The 15000-nt window shown below is 38.4% G+C and overlaps 1 protein-coding gene and 1 pseudogene across 1 annotated transcript in view; one reads left to right on the forward strand and one right to left on the reverse strand.

The window, feature by feature from the left end:
• The window catches only part of LOC123506865, a 35962-nt pseudogene extending 28669 nt beyond the window's left edge, over positions 1-7293 (forward strand).
• Positions 7294-9978: 2685 nt separating this feature from the next.
• LOC123505510 (serine/threonine-protein kinase SBK1-like) overlaps positions 9979-15000 on the reverse strand; it is a 27685-nt gene continuing 22663 nt past the window's right edge. The window contains exon 5 of the transcript XR_006675179.1: positions 9979-10035. The gene's annotated coding sequence lies outside the window, so the exon portion shown is untranslated. The remainder of the gene's footprint in view (positions 10036-15000) is intronic.

Consider the following 15000-nt stretch of genomic DNA (forward strand, 5'->3'; position numbering starts at 1 on the left):
GTCTAACCTTACCTAACCTAACCTAAGAGTGTTTTTTTAAGAATTTTGGGGTGAATAATGGTTAAAAAGACTGAAATGTGGTGAGTTTTGACTGTTTAGAGGTACTTACAGGGACAGAATCTTTGCCTAACCTAACCTAACCTAACCTGTCATACCCTAAGAGTGTTTTTTTAAGAGTTTTGGGGTGAATAATGGTTAAAAAGACTGAAATGTGGTGTTTTTTGACTGTTTAGAAGTACATGCAAGGACAGAATCTTAGCCTTGCCTAGTCTAACCTAACCTAACCTAACCTAACCTAACCTAAGAGTGTTTTTTTAAAAGTTTTTGGGTGAATAATGGTTAAAAAGACTGAAATGTTGTGATTTTTGACTGTTTAGAAGTACTTACAGGGACAGAATCTTAGCCTTGCCTAGTCTAACCTGACCTAACCTAACCTAACCTAACCTAAGAGTGTTTTTTAAGAGTTTTGGGTGAATAATGGTTAAAAAGACTGAAATGTGGTGAGTTTTGACTGTTTAGAAGTACATGCAGGGACAGAATCTTAGCCTAACCTAACCTAACCTTACCTAACCTAACCTAACCTAACCTAAGAGTGTTTTTTTAAAAGTTTTGGGGTGAATAATGGTTAAAAAGACTGAAATGTGGTGAGTTTTGACTGTTTAGAAGTACGTAGAAGGACAGAATCTTAGCCTTGCCTAGTCTAACCTAACCTAACCTAACCTTACCTAACCTAACCTAACTTAACCTAAGAGTATTTTTTTAAAAGTTTTGGGGTGAATAATGGTTAAAAAGACTGAATTGTGGTGATTTTGGGCTGTTTAGAAGTACTTACAGGGACAGAATCTTAGCCTTGCCTAGTCTAACCTAACCTAACCTGATCTAACCTAATCTAAGAGTGTTTTTTAAGAGTTTTTGGGTGAATAATGGTTAAAAAGACTGAAATGTTGTGATTTTTGACTGTTTAGAAGTACTTACAGGGACAGAATCTTTGCCTTGCCTAGTCTAACCTAACCTGTCGTACCCTAAGAGTGTTTTTTTAAGAGTTTTGGGGTGAATAATGGTTAAAAAGACTGAAATGTGGTGAGTTTTGACTGTTTAGAAGTACATACAGGGACAGAATCTTAGCCTTGCCTAGTCTAACCTAGCCTAACCTGACCTAACCTAATCTAAGAGTGTTTTTTTAAGAGTTTGGGGTGAATAATGGTTAAAAAGACTGAAATGTGGTGATTTTTGACTGTTTAGAAGTACTTACAGGGACAGAATCTTAGCCTTGCCTAGTCTAACCTAACCTAACCTGATCTAACCTAACCTAAGAGTGTTTTTTTAAGAGTTTTGGGGTGAATAATGGTTAAAAAGACTGAAATGTGGTGAGTTTTGACTGTTTAGAAGTACATGCAGGGACAGAATCTTAGCCTTGCCTAGTCTAACCTGACCTGACCTAATCTGTCTAACCTGACCTGACCTAATCTGTCGTACCCTAAGAGTATTTTTTTAAGAGTTTTTGGGTGAATAATGGTTAAAAAGACAAATGTTGTGAGTTTTGACTGTTTAGAAGTACTTACAGGGACAGAATCTTAGCCTTGCCTAGTCTAACCTGACCTGACCTAATCTGTCGTACCCTAAGAGTGTTTTTTTAAGAGTTTGGGGTGAATAATGGTTAAAAAAACTTAAATGTGGTGATTTTTGACTGTTTAGAAGTACATACAGGGGCAGAATCTTAGCCTTGCCTAGTCTAACCTAACCTGTCGTACCCTAAGAGTGTTTTTTTAAGAGTTTGGGGTGAATAATGGTTAAAAAAACTGAAATGTGGTGATTTTTGACTGTTTAGAAGTACATGCAGGGACAGAATCTTTGCCTAACCTAACCTAACCTAACCTGACCTAAGAGTGTTTTTTTAAGAGTTTTGGGGTGAATAATGGTTAAAAAGACTGAAATGTGGTGAGTTTTGACTGTTTAGAAGTATATATAGAGACAGAATCTTAGCCTTGCCTAGTCTAACCTTACCTAACCTAACCTAACCTAACCTAACCTAACCTAACCTAACCTAACCTAACCCAGTCTACCCCATTCACACACAGGACACCCCGCGCATTAGCCAACAAGAAACGGGTGGCGGTGTTTAGTGGTCTGTGTGTGTCCGACAAGCGACACATCCAAGGGAACTTACAGAAGCTTGACAAGATGGGGCTGTCGGTGCGTGCTGTCTGGGGGGCAGAGGTGACGCATGTGGTGGTGATGACGGAAGATGGTGTAGCTCCCAGGACGCTTAAATACCTTCAGGGTGTTGTCTATGGGTGTTGGGTGGTGAGCCAGCGCTGGGTGTTGGATTCCCTGCAGCTTGGGGTGTTGCAAGATGAGGTAGGTGGTGTTTGCTGGTGTTTTGGGGGTGTTTTGGATGTGATTTGTGGTGTTTTTGGGGTGTTTAGGGTTTTTTGGGTGTGTTTTGTGGTGTTTTTGGGTGTTTGGCTGTGTTATGGTGTATTTGGGTGTTTTAGTGTGTTTGGCTGTGTTTTGGGGTGTTTTGGTGTTTTTGGTGTGTTTTGGTGTTTTTAGTGTGTTTTGTGGTGTTTGGGTGTGTTGGTGTGTTTTGGGTGTGTTTTGTGTGTTTGGTGTGTTTTGTAGTGTTTAGTGTTTTGGTGTGTGGTGTGTTTTGTGTTTTGGTGTGTTTGGTGTTTTATGTGTGTTTTGTGTGTGTTTTTATTTTGTGTGTTTAGTGTGTTTTTGGTGTGTTTTGGTGTGTTTGGTGTGTGTGTTTTGTGTTTTAGTGTTTAGTGTGTTTTGGTGTGTTTGGTGTGTTTTAGTGTTTGGTGTGTTTGGTGTTTTAGTGTGTTTGTGGTGTTTTGGTGTGTTTTGTAGTGTTTTGGTGTGTTTTGGTGTGTTTTAGTGTGTGTGTGTGTGTTTTGTGTGTTTGGCTGTGTTTTGTGTGTTGTGTGTGTGTTTAGTGTGTTTTGTGTGTGTGTTTTGGTGTTTTGGTGTGTTTGCTGTGTTTGTGTTTGTGGTGTGTGTGTGGTGTGTGTGTGTGTTTGTGTGTGTTTGGTGTGTGTGGTGTGTGGTGTGTTTTGTGTGTTTGTGTGTGTGTTGGTGTGTGTTGTGTCTGTGTGGTGTGTGTGTGTGTGTGTGTGTGTGTGTGTGTGTGTGTGTGTGTGTGTGTGTGTGTGTGTGTGTGTGAATAAAAAAACTGAAAATAAAAAAAAAAAATAATATGTATACTCTCTCTCTCTCTCTCTCTCTCTCTCTCTCTCTCTCTCTCTCTCTCTCTCTCTCTCTCTCTCTCTCTCTCTCTCATTTTTTTCTATTTAATCATTTTTCTATTTAATTTCTCTCTCTCTCTCTCTCTCTCTCTCTCTCTCTCTCTCTCTCTCTCTCTCTCTCTCTCTCTCTCTCTCTCTCTCTCTCTCTCTCACACACACACACACACAGGCGTCTTATGAAGTGGTGGACGAGACAGGAGGCAGCGGCCCTTCCAGATCTCGCACTGGGCACACTTACCTACTGGAAGGCTGCCAGATGTGTGTGGTGCCGCCCTTTGAAGACATGACACTGCAGCAGGTTCAGGTGTGTGTGTGTGTGTCTGTGGCGAGGTGTGCTTATCCCACCACTGCCACCATTGTTTGTTGCTGAATTATGTGTGTGTGTGTGTGTGTGTGTGTGTGTGTGTGTGTGTGTTTTGTTGTAATATGGCCTAATTTAATCTACTTGTTTCCTAAATTTGTTCTAACCTAAGCTACTACTACTACTACTACTACTACTACTACTACTACTACTACTACTACTACTACTACTACTACTACTACAGGAGCTGGCGGAGATGGCTGGGGCTCGTGTCGTGGCCTCCCCCAAGGACTTCACTCAGGACGCTGGCACCTACTCTGTTTTGTTGCTGGATTCAGAGAGAGAGGAGGCGGGGAGAGGTGAGTGTGTGTGTGTGTGTGTGTGTGTGTGTGTGTGTGTGTGTGTAGATTTGTTCATTATTTATTTTTCTTTTCTTTATTTTTTGTTTTAATCCCATCAGTACTGGGACACAATCTTACCTTAAACCTTCCTAATGTCAATAAAATGGTCCAATGGTGCAGAAAACTCAAGGTAAAAATGTGTCCCAGTACTGAAGGGGTTAAAATAGTGAAGACTGTGGCCATTAATCTTGTGACCTCCATACACCCTTCCTAATGTCAATAAAATGGTCTAATGGTACACAAAACTCAAGATAAAAATGTGTCCTATGTCGAAATGTCTTAAAATGCCCTCAAAACATGCTAAACTTTCTTAAAAACCTCAAAACTTGTTAACTGCCTTAAAAACATGCCAAACTATCTCAAAATGCCCTCAAAACATGCCAAAGTGTTCCAAAATGCCCTCAAAACATGTCAAACTTTCTTAAAATGCCCTCAAAACATGCTAGACTATCTTTAAATGCCCTCAAAAACATGCCAAACTGTCCCAAAATGTCTCAAAACATGTCAAACTCTCTTAAAAGGCCCTCAAAACATGTCAAACTTTCCTAAAAAGCCCTCAAAACATGCCAAACTGTCTTAAAATGGCCTCAAAACATGCCAAACTGTCTTAAAATTACCTCAAAACATGCCAAACTATCTTAAAATGCCCTCAAAACATGCCAAACTATCTTAAAATGGCCTCAAAACATGCCAAACTGTCTTAAAATGCCCTCAAAACATGCCAAACTATCTTAAAATGCCCTCAAAACATGCCAAACTATCTTAAAATGCCCTCAAAACATGCCATACTATCTTAAAACGCCCTCAAAACATGCCAAACTATCTTAAACGCCCTCAAAACATGCCAAACTATCTTAAAACGCCCTCAAAACATGCCAAACTATCTTAAAACGCCCTCAAAACATGCCAAACTATCTTAAAACGCCCTCAAAACATGCCAAACTATCTTAAAATGCCCTCAAAACATGCCAAACTGTCTTAAAATGCCCTCAAAACATGCCAAACTATCTTAAAACGCCCTCAAAACATGCCAAACTATCTTAAAATGCCCTCAAAACATGCCAAACTGTCTTAAAATGCCCTCAAAACATGCCAAACTATCTTCAAAAATGCCCTCAAAACATGCCAAACTGTCTTAAAACGCCCTCAAAACATGCCAAACTGTCTTAAAATGCCCTCAAAACATGCCAAACTGTCTTAAAACGCCCTCAAAACATGCCAAACTGTCTTAAAACGCCCTCAAAACATGCCAAACTGTCTTAAAACGCCCTCAAAACATGCCAAACTGTCTTAAAACGCCCTCAAAACATGCCAAACTGTCTTAAAACGCCCTCAAAACATGCCAAACTGTCTTAAAACGCCCTCAAAACATGCCAAACTGTCTTAAAACGCCCTCAAAACATGCCAAACTGTCTTAAAACGCCCTCAAAACATGCCAAACTGTCTTAAAATGCCCTCAAAACATGCCAAACTGTCTTAAAATGCCCTCAAAACATGCCAAACTGTCTTAAAATGCCCTCAAAACATGCCAAACTGTCTTAAAATGCCCTCAAAACATGCCAAACTGTCTTAAAACGCCCTCAAAACATGCCAAACTATCTTAAAACGCCCTCAAAACATGCCAAACTGTCTTAAAACGCCCTCAAAACATGCCAAACTGTCTTCTTGCCAAACTCTTAAAAAACACGACAAACTGTCTTCAAAGGCCCTCAAAACATGCCAAACTGTCTTAAAACGCCCTCAAAACATGCCAAACTCTTAAAAAAAATGCCAAACTGTCTTAAAAGGCCTTCAAAACATGCCAGACTCTTAAAAAACATGCCAAACTGTCTTAAAAGGCCCTCAAAACATGCCAAACTATCTTAAAACGTCCTCAAAACATGCCAAACTGTCTTAAAACGCCCTCAAAACATGCCAAACTCTTAAAAAAACATGCCAAACTGTCTTAAAAGGCCCTCAAAACATGCCAAACTGTCTTAAAACGCCCTCAAAACATGCCAAACATCTTAAAAAAAACATGCCAAACTGTCTTAAAAGGCCCTCAAAACATGCCAAACTGTCTTCAAAACATGCCCTCAAAACATGCCAAACTGTCTTAAAACGCCCTCAAAACATGCCAAACTCTTAAAAAAAACATGCCAAACTGTCTTAAAAGGCCCTCAAAACATGCCAAACTGTCTTAAAAAACATGCCAAACTGTCCAAAAGGCCCTCAAAACATGCCAAACTGTCTTAAAACGCCCTCAAAACATGCCAAACTGTCTTAAAACGCCCTCAAAACATGCCAAACTCTTAAAAAAACACGACAAACTGTCTTCAAAGGCCCTCAAAACATGCCAAACTGTCTTAAAACGCCCTCAAAACATGCCAGACTCTTAAAAAACATGCCAAACTGTCTTAAAATGCCCTCAAAACATGCCAAACTCTTAAAAAAAAACATGCCAAACTGTCTTCAAATGCCCTCAAAACATGCCAAACTGTCTTCAAAACATGCCAAACTGTCTTAAATGCCCTCAAAACATGCCAAACTGTCTTAAAACGCCCTCATGCCAAACTCTTAAAAACATGCCAAACTGTCTTAAAATGCCCTCAAAACATGCCAAACTCTTAAAAACATGACAAACTGTCTTAAAACGCCCTCAAAACATGCCAAACTGTCTTAAAATGCCCTCAAAACATGCCAAACTCTTAAAAAAACATGCCAAACTGTCTTAAAACGCCCTCAAAACATGCCAAACTCTTAAAAAAAACATGCCAAACTGTCTTAAAAGGCCCTCAAAACATGCCAGACTCTTAAAAAAACATGCCAAACTGTCTTAAAATGCCCTCAAAACATGCCAAACTCTTAAAAAAACATGACAAACTGTCTTGAAACGCCCTCAAAACATGCCAAACTGTCTTAAAATGGCCTCAAAACATCACAAACAATCTTAAAATGCATTCAAAACATCCCTCACCACACCAAACCTAACCTAACCTAACCTAACCTAACCCAACCCAACCCAACCCAACCCAACCTAACCTAACCTAACCTAACCTAACCTAACCTAACCTAACTATTCCCCTTTCCAGAAGCGATGAACGCCCACGGGTGTGTCGCGGTTGGCCACAATTGGTTGGTGGACAGCATCACGTCGCATCAGTTGGCACCCCTGACTGAGCACCTCCTGGAAGCCCCCACCACTAGTGTACTTGAGAGGTCCCGTGTCCCTGCAGCTCTGATGGGGGGTGAGGGGGGGCTGTGAGAGAGAGAGAGAGAGAGAGAGAGAGAGAGAGAGAGAGAGAGTAAATAAAAGAAAAGAAGAGGAGGAGTAGATAAGTGGAATAAAGTAAGAGAGAGAGAGAGAGAGAGTGTGTGTGTGTGTGTGTGTGTGTTTGCTCATTTTTTTCCTTTTCTTTTTCTCCTTTTCTTTATTTTCTCTATTTTTTCTTTCTTGTTTTCTTTGTTCTCTGTCTTATAAATTTTTTAGTAAATATTTTGTTTATTTTTCTGTTTCTCTCTCTCTCTCTCTCTCTCTCTCTCTCTCTCTCTCTCTCTCTCTCTCTCTCTCTCTCTCTCTCTCTCTCTTTTTTCTTTTTCTTCTTGTCTTTCTTTTCTTATTTTTTTCATAATTTCTTTTCTTTTTAGTTTTTTTTATATTTTATTTTTTTCGTTTTCTTTCTTTTTTTTTCTTTTTATTTTTTTCATTTTCTTTTTTTCATTTTTTTTTATTTTCTTTCATTTTCTTTCTTTTTCTTTCATTTTTTTTTTCTTTCATTTTTTTTCATTTTCTTTCATTTTCTTTTTTATTTTCTTTAATTTTTTTTTTTTTTCTTTTTCTTTTCTTTCATTTTTCTTTTTCTTTAATTTTCTTTCATTTTCTTTTTCTTTTTCTCTCATTTTTTTTCATTTTTTATTTTCTTTAATTTTCTTTTTCTTTAATTTTCTTTAATTTTCTTTAATTTTCTTTCTTTTTCTTTAATTTTTCATTTTCTTTAAATTTCTTTTATTTTCTTTCATTTTTTTTCTTTCATTTTTTTTCCTTTTCCATTTTCTTCCATTTTCTTTATTTTTTCTTTCTTTTTCTCACTTTCTTTATCTTAACCTTTTCTTTCTTTCTTTTCCTTCCTTTTCTTATTCCTTTCTTTATCTTTGCTTTCTTTCTTTCTTTCTTTCATTTTCCTTCCTTTATTTTATTTATTCCTGTATTTCCATTTTTTCTCTCTCTCTTTTCTTCTTTTCTTTCATTTCTCTTCCTTTTCTATCTTTTCTTATTTTCTTTCTCTCGATTTCCATTTTTCTTATTTTATTCTTCTATTTCTCTCATTTCTTGCTATATTTTCTTATTTCTCTCTATTTCCTTTTTTCTTATTATTTTCTTTTATTTCCCTCTATTTTCTTTCTCTTCCTTTCATCATCAAATATTTTTTTCTTAATTCTTCAAAAAAAAAAAAAAATCTTATATTATTTCAAAATTTTCCGTATATAAATCATTAAGTAAATACTAAATACTTTCACAGCTTTAAAAAATATATATGAGATTATTATTATTATTATTATTATTATTATTATTATTATTATTATTATTATTATTATTATTCATTTCAATAGTCTTAACAAATTTCTAAGTTACTCTAAATACAACTTATACAATTAATATCGTGAGGAAATACAGACAGACAGACAGACAGACACATTTCCACATCCATACGTAGACAGACATACACATTTACACATACAGACAGACAGACAGACAGACAGACAGACAGACAGACAGACAGACACATACCCCTGCTCATTCATACATACATATCAAAATACAGACACATACATACATATACACAGACAGACAGACACATACATACATACAGACAGACAGACAGACAGACAGACAGACAGACACACATAGCCTTGCTCATTCATGTATATATTTAAAAATACAGACAGACATACATATATACGTTTTAAAATACAGACATACATACATACAGACAGACAGACACACAGACATACACATTCACACGTACGTTTAAAAATACAGACAGACAGACACACATACAGACAGACAAACATATATACGTTTAAAAATACAGACATACATACATACAGACAGACAGACAGACACACAGACATACACATTCACACGTACGTTTAAAAATACAGACAGACAGACACACATACAGACAGACAAACATATATACGTTTAAAAATACAGACATACATACATACAGACAGACAGACACACAGACATACACATTCACACGTACGTTTAAAAATACAGACAGACAGACACACACAGACAGACAAACATATATACGTTTAAAAATACAGACATAAAATACAGACAGACAGACACACAGACATACACATTCACACGTACGTTTAAAAATACAGACAGACACACATACATACATACAGACAGACAGACAGACAGACACATTCACACGTACTTTTAAAAAGACATACATACATACAGACAGACATACACTCACACATTTAATACAAGTCTTTCTCAACAAAACAATGGAAGGATTTACAATTATACACCAAAACACAAAAATATACAATAAGTTCAAATTAAAGTTAGCGTTTTATTATATTCTCGCAAAATTAACATTATTATTATTATTATTATTATTTATTTATTTATTTATTTATTTATTTATTTATTTGTTTTATGTATTTTAGAATGAATATTTTTGAAGATTAAAACCTGCTCTTGTTATTGTTATTATTATTATTATTATTATTATTATTATTATTATTAGTATGTATAAATTGTTAATAGACTAGCGAAAAAGTGCCTACCTTAGCGAGAGAGAGAGAGAGAGAGAGAGAGAGAGAGAGAGAGAGAGACTTTATTGGAAATATATTATGTACATCTTAATTCACCCTTTTATTTCCTTATCCACCACCACCACCACCACCACCACCACCACCACAGCCCTCTACAGTGACGTAAGGAAGGGCACTATCATCATTTATATTGTGATGGTGTCTGTATGTGTGTGTGTCTCAGACTACCTTCCACACACACACACACACACACACACACACACACACACACACACACACACACACACACACACACACACACACACACCTCTTAGTGTAGTGGTTAGCACGTTCGACTCACAATCGAGAGGGCCGTGTTCGAATCCCGAGAAGCTGCGAGGCAAATGGGCGCGGCTGTTAATGTGTGGGTTATGTTCACCTAGCAGTAAATAGGTAACTGACTTACCTGCTTACGGGTGTCAATCGAGGGCACGACGACGACCTCTCCCATGGCGCCCCTCATGTGCTCTGACGTGGCTGAGCAGTCCAGTGCGTGTCATGAACCCCCTGTGGCAGATGTTGCTGATGTGAAGTGTGGTGCGTGTGGCAGATGTTGCTGATGTGAAGTGTGTCTCTCTTCTATTTGGTCCTGGCGCCTGCATCTCACTACACGGATTTCCCTCAGTGGATACGCGTAGCAGTCCAGGTTTTGAATGCCTCTTGACAGACATGCGCCAAGCTAGTCTGTCCTGTGTGTGGGTTTCAAGGTGGCGTGGGTCAATGGTGCGTGCCTTTAGTCTCGTTTTGAAGTGGTCCTGGTACCGCTTGATCTGTCCTGCAAGCTCAGCAAAGAGGACATTTTAGGGATCTGGTTGTTTTGTGTCCTAATAACGTGACCTACACATCTTAAGGGTCTTCTAGCTATGTGTGCCCTCAATGCTCTCACGTGATGCTCTTTCCAGGGTCTCTGTGCTCTTTTCAGGGTCTCAGTGCTCTTTCCAGGGATTCAGTGCTCTTTCCAGGGTCTCAGTGCTCTTTCCAGGGTCTCTGTGCTCTTTCCAGGGTCTCAGTGCTCTTTCCAGGGTCTCAGTGCTCTTTCCAGGGTCTCAGTGCTCTTTCCAGGGTCTCAGTGCTCTTTCCAGGGTCTCAGTGCTCTTTCCAGGGTCTCAGTGCTCTTTCCAGGGTCTCAGTGTGCTCTTTCCAGGGTCTCAGTGCTCTTTCCAGGGTCTCAGTGCTCTTTCCAGGGTCTCAGTGCTCTTTCCAGGGTCTCAGTGCTCTTTCCAGGGTCTCAGTGCTCTTTCCAGGGTCTCAGTGCTCTTTCCAGGGTCTCAGTGCTCTTCCAGGGTCTCAGTGCTCTTTCCAGGGTCTCAGTGCTCTTTCCAGGGTCTCAGTGCTCTTTCCAGGGTCTCAGTGCTCTTTCCAGGGTCTCAGTGCTCTTTCCAGGGTCTCAGTGCTCTTTCCAGGGTCTCAGTGCTCTTTCCAGGGTCTCAGTGCTCTTTCCAGGGTCTCAGTGCTCTTTCCAGGGTCTCAGTGCTCTTTCCAGGGTCTCAGTGCTCTTTCCAGGGTCTCAGTGCTCTTTCCAGGGTCTCAGTGCTCTTTCCAGGGTCTCAGTGCTCTTTCCAGGGTCTCAGTGCTCTTTCCAGGGTCTCAGTGCTCTTTCCAGGGTCTCAGTGCTCTTTCCAGGGTCTCAGTGCTCTTTCCAGGGTCTCAGTGCTCTTTCCAGGGTCTCAGTGCTCTTTCCAGGGTCTCAGTGCTCTTTCCAGGGTCTCAGTGCTCTTTCCAGGGTCTCAGTGTGTTTCCTTATCATGTGGAAGGCCTTCAGGGGTTTGACGTGACGGCTGTGTGGAGTCTAAGTTTCACATGCATATAAAACACCAACACACACACACACACACACACACACACACACACACACACACACACACACTAGACAATTAAATAAAGAAGAAAGGGGAGGAAGAGGAAGAAGAAGGGGAGGAGGAATAGGAAGAAGAAAAGGGTGGAGAAAGAGGAAGAAGAAAGGAGAATGAAGAAGAAAGGCAGGAAGAAACGGAGGAGAAGGAGGAAGAAGAAGAAGAAGAGAAGGAGTAAGATGAAGAAGAAAAAGAGAAGGATGAAGAGGAAGAAGAAAAAAAAAAAAGAAAGAGGAAGAAGAAGAAGAAGAAGAAGAAGAAGAAGAAGAAGAAGAAGAACCATGAATTACACACAAACTAAATATATGAAGAATAAATTAAGATTTATTTATTATATTTTATTTATCTATTTATTTATTTATTTATTTATTACTATTATTTATAAAGGTAAGAGAGTTTCTGGCTGAAGGGAGCAGGAAAGTTGGCAAGATGGCGCACTGAAAAGCCTTTAAAGTTTACATTTTAAAAGGTTTACAGAAACATTAACCCCTTCAGTACTGGGACACATTTTTACCTTGAGTTTTGTGTACCATTAGACCATTTTATTGACATTAGCAAGGGTCTATGGAGGTCACAAGATTAATGGCCACAGTCTTCACTATTTTAACCCCTTCAGTACTGGGACACATTTTTACCTTGAGTTTTGTGTACCATTAGACCATTTTATTGACATTAGAAAGGGTCTATGGAGGTCACAAGATTAATGGCCACAGTCTTCACCATTTTAACCTCTCATAAAGATTTTAAAACTGAATAAAATCACTAAATAGTAACCAGAGTGAATATAGAAACACGTCACGCTACTGAAGGGGTTAAGATGATCGGGCCACGCTACACTGTTCAAATTTGGCGCCATCCCTTAGACTTTATTGCCATATGGTAGTCATTCAATTTTCGTGGTTTTCCGTAAAATATCAACATCCAGAATTTCTTTACCCCGATTTTTATGTGGGTAAATAAATGACGAAATATAAAACTGTTCTTAATTGGATAAAATAATGGCGCTGTGTTTGTAAAGAAAATGTTTTAACTGCAAAGCCTTTTCAAGCATGCAAACCTGACTCGCATTTAATTTAAGTATGAAATGTCTGTAATAATGTGTATAAAAACTGCTTTACACTACTTTAATGAAATATTTTACTAAATTAACAAAATATAAATACTTTTTACTCATTTATTGGTAAAATTAAGATATATTTCTTCACGTATTATTTGTTACTGTTGGCTGTCCTGTATCAATGGCGGTCATCAGGAAGGCAAACTTAAACAAAACAATAAACCACACCAAACCCTTGTATAAACACCTAAAAAATATAAATAAAAAATCCACTATAATAGAAAACTCATACTAAATTACAAAAAAACAATAATAACCAACAAAAAACACATAAATAAAACAAAACCAACATTAAAAACACACAAAACAGTTGGTAGTCTTGAGTTTCCCGCCACATGTGACCTTGAGGCGATGTAAACAGTGCAGACCACGTGTGCGGAGACAGACACAGCGGCACCACAGGGCACTCCAGGACACCGCCACAGCACCAGGAGACACTGTGGCACCTGTGTAGCCTGTGTAGTGTGGCAAATAAGGGCTACAGTTGTGCATAAGGGAGTGGTGTTAGCGCCCTTATTGTTATTCGTGGTTTTTATTTTATTTTATTTTTTTGTGTTTGTATTAAGTTTGGTTTGTTTTTGTTATTTTTTTTTGTTTCTGCTTATGTATCATTTTTTTCTCAATTCTTTTCGTTCTCTCTCTCTCTCTCTCTCTCTCTCTCTCTCTCTCTCTCTCTCTCTCTCTCTCTCTCTCTCTCTCTCTCTCTCTCCACGGCTGTTTTCCAAGGCCACAGAGATGACTGGACAAGTTCCCAAGAGTGTTTCTCCTGTTAATGATGCAGAAATCTTGTTAATATGTCACTAGAACCTTGAAAACACTTAAAAACTCAAGTCACTTCAACTAGACCCATTTAAAATTGTGTTTCTCCTGTTCATAATGCAGAAATCTTGTTAATCTGTCACTACAACCTTGAAAACATCCTTAAAAAACCGCGTCACTCCAATTAAAGCCATTTAAGAGTGTTTTTTCCAGTTATTAATGGAGAAATGTTATTCTGTCTCTTGAACCTTTAAAACACCCTTAAAAACCTGCGTCATTTCAATTAGAGCCATTTAAGTGTAGAAATGTTGTTAATCTGTCTCTAGAACCTTAAAAACACCCTTAAAAACCTGCGTCACTTCAACTAGAGCCTTTAAAGTGTAGAAATGTTGTTAATCTGTCTCTAGAACCTTAAAAACACCCTTAAAAACCTGCGTCACTTCAACTAGAGCCTTTAAAGTGTAGAAATGTTAATCTGTCTCTAGAACCTTAAAAACACCCTTAAAAACCTGCGTCACTTTAACTAGAGCCTTTAAAGTGTAGAAATGTTGTTAATCTGTCACTAGCAGCTTAAAAGCATCCTTGAAAACCCTTCCAACTTCAACTAGAGCCATTTAAAAGAGTGTTTCTCCTGTTAGTAATGCAGAAATGTTGTTAATCTGTCACTACAACCTTAAAAACACCCTTAAAAACCCACGTCACTTCAACTAGAGCCATTTAAAAGAGTGTTTCTCCAGTTATTAATGGAGAAATGTGTTAATCTGTCTCTAGAACCTTAAAAACACCCTTAAAAACCCACGTCACTTTAATTAGAACTGTTGCAGAGAGAGAGAGAGAGAGAGAGAGAGAGAGAGAGAGAGAGAGAGACATAACGTGCTTTATCAAACGTCATCTTTTAAGTCATCATTCTTATTCACAGCTTACACAGACAACAGATTACTTCTTCCTCTTCTTCTTCTTCTTCTTCTTCTTCTTCTTCTTCTTCTTCTTCTTCTCCTCATCTTTGTTTTCCTTTTCTTCTTCTTCTTCTTCTTCTTCTTCTTCTTCTTCTTCTTCTTCTTCTTCTTCTTCTTCTCCTCCTCCTCCTCCTCCTCCTCCTCCTCCTCCTCCTCCTCCTCCTCCTCCTCCTCCTCCTCCTCCTCCGTGTTGGTAATGAGTGAAGCAAGAGAGTGAAGTGAACAGCGAACCATTTTGAAAGAGTGAGTGAAAACTGAAGGGAAATGAAATAGACGAGAAATAAAGACGAATAAAAAAGGAAATGGAAAAATGTGAAAGATTATTTAGTGAAGAAGAAGAAGAAGAAGAAGAAGAAGAAGAAGAAGAAGAAGGTAAGTCATTATTTGTAGTTTTGTTTCTCTCTCTCTCTCTCTCTCTCTCTCTCTCTCTCTCTCTCTCTCTCTCTCTCTCTCTCTCTCTCTCTCTCTCTCTCTATACTGTACCTTACATAAGAGTGTTTACCTTACAGACTGAACACTGAAGGGCACAGTGTTGGTGCAATCTATCT

This window comes from Portunus trituberculatus, chromosome 2 (genome assembly GCF_017591435.1).
Source record: "Portunus trituberculatus isolate SZX2019 chromosome 2, ASM1759143v1, whole genome shotgun sequence".
NCBI lineage: Eukaryota > Metazoa > Arthropoda > Malacostraca > Decapoda > Portunidae > Portunus > Portunus trituberculatus.